Raw genomic sequence first — 2,427 nt, 5'->3', positions numbered from 1 at the left:
ATTCCCCACAAAAAAATTTTTTTTGCCAAAAGGGGGGGGGGGGGGGCGCCCCCCCCCCCCCGGTTTCTCCGGCCATGCAACTTATAAGTATGCCTGCATTACAATCACAGTAGATACGACTATATGAAGATAAATAAAATCAAACTTTGGCATAACTTGAAATAATTTGTTTAGTATTGATCATGGTATGACAATAATGTTATTGGCACAAACAATCATTCTCTTCAAGATTTGAGTTATCTATTTAGGTTTTATAGGTTATAAATAACAGTAAACATAATATGAATATAAACCAAAGAGTAGAATAATATACTTAAGCATTGAGTAACTATGTCGGTGCTCGACATTATTGTGATGATTTGAAGCAAAATAACAAAATAGCTGCCACATCGAGGGAAAGTTTAGAGTACACGCATTTTATGGGGAAAAAAGTAGATAAAACTTATTTTACATTAAACATTTCCGGAGTATTTTTCAAACGTAACAACTAACCAGGAGTAAAGATCCATTAATCCTTAAACCTGTCTCTCCAAAGAAAAGTGGGGCCCGGGGGCTGTTCACCGGGAAAATTTTGATTCCTAAATGGCGGGAAATGAGCTTTTCCGACTTCTGAGGTGTCTTAATTACTTTTAAGTTCTTAAAAAATTCAAAGTTTCCTCTCATGAAACCGGTCAGGTAATTTTTTTCCACTTGTTATTACGGTAAATAAGCCTTATGTGTGTTGTATACATACATAAAAATATTGAGTAGTTGCATACAATTTTTTTTCATAAATCGATAAATCCCAAAAAGAAAGGGGGTCCGGGGAAAATTTTGATTCCAGAAGGCGGGAAATGAGCTTTCCCGACTTCTGAGGTGTCTTTTAATTACTTTTAATTTCCTCAAAATTCAAGGTTTTCCCCCTCTTGAAAATAATTCAATGAATCAATGGACCCCAAAGAAAAAGGGCGTCCGGGTTCCCCCGGGAAAATTTTGATTTCTAGAATGCGGGAAATATGCTTTCCTGACTTCGGAAATGTCTTTAAGTGACTTTTTACGTTTTTCAAAATTCAAGGTTCCCCCCCCCCCTTGAAGACGGTCAGGTAAATTTTTCTTATTTTTTATTTTATGAGTAGTTGCATGCATATTCTTTTTTCCATAATTCGATAAATCCCCCAAAAAAGGGGTGGTCGGGGGTTCTTTCCCGGGAAAACTTTGATTCCTAGATGGCGGGAAATGAGCTTTCCAGACATTTGAAGTGTGCTTTAATGACTTTAATGTTCTTCAAAATTCTAATTTTCTTATTGTAACATAAAAAAAAAAGGGGGAAGAAAAAGAAAAAAAAAAAGAAAAGAAAAAACAGCACACGGGTCTTGAAAAGGTAGGTCTAGAATTTTTTTTTTGTTGCCCAAGGGAGGGGTCAGGACCCATGACCCCTACCCCAGATCCGCCAATGTGAATTGCGAGAAAATGTAACTCGGTCGGGGACTGGATAAACATCCTCTTTCCCATCCTTCTCCTCCTTCCCTCTTTCTTTTCTTTCATTTCTTTCCGATCATACAAAAATCTCCAGACATAATATATTTTTTGCCAAGGCAAAAAAGGGGGGGGGGGGGGGCGGCCCCCCCCCCGGTTTCGCCGGCCATGCAACTTATAAGTATGCCTCCATTACAATCACAGTAGATACGACTATATGAAGATAAATAAAATCAAACTTTGGCATAACTTGAAATAATTTGTTTAGTATTGATCATGGTATGACAATAATGTTATTGGCACAAACAATCATTCTCTTCAAGATTTGAGTTATCTATTTAGGTTTTATAGGTTATAAATAACAGTAAACATAATATGAATATAAACCAAAGAGTAGAATAATATACTTAAGCATTGAGTAACTATGTCGGTGCTCGACATTATTGTGATGATTTGAAGCAAAATAACAAAATAGCTGCCACATCGAGGGAAAGTATAGAGTACGCGCATTTTATGGGAAAAAAAGTAGATAAAACTGGTTTTACATTAAACATTTCCGGAGTATTTTTCAAACGTAACAACTAACCAGAAGTAAAGATCCATTAAGCCTTAAACAGACGTAAAACAATGTATTCAAACTAGTATAGGCACCGCGTGGTTGAAACCAGTTTGAAGTACGCGCCCAAACACAGCGGTTACAACCTGATCATTGTTTAGCAAAATTACTTCACTATTCATGAAATTAATTTTGTCTCCAATATATCAGTTTAAAAAATGAAATTGTACATTACATGGGTATTTTCAAAGAATGTATAGATATGGCAGAAACAGATTTATTCCGTACAACTAGGAATACTGATAGGTTATATGGCAAGGCAAAAGTAATCAAGCGTTCAACTTCGGCTGAAATTCCAGAATGCAGATGCGTATCCCAGGGACGTAGCCAGGATTTTGAAAGGGGGAGGGGGGAGC

The 2,427-nt window shown here is 36.7% G+C and overlaps 1 protein-coding gene across 1 annotated transcript in view; it reads right to left on the bottom strand.

Moving 5' to 3' along the window:
* LOC117111296 (short transient receptor potential channel 5-like) overlaps positions 1–2,427 on the bottom strand; it is a 48,215-nt gene that overhangs the window by 6,218 nt on the left and 39,570 nt on the right. The window lies entirely within an intron of this gene.

Source organism: Anneissia japonica, unplaced genomic scaffold (genome assembly GCF_011630105.1).
Source record: "Anneissia japonica isolate Jap-2015-1 unplaced genomic scaffold, ASM1163010v1 scaffold288211_len279840_cov171, whole genome shotgun sequence".
Taxonomy (NCBI): Eukaryota; Metazoa; Echinodermata; class Crinoidea; order Comatulida; family Comatulidae; genus Anneissia; species Anneissia japonica.
This window is presented reverse-complemented; position numbering and strand designations above follow the sequence as displayed.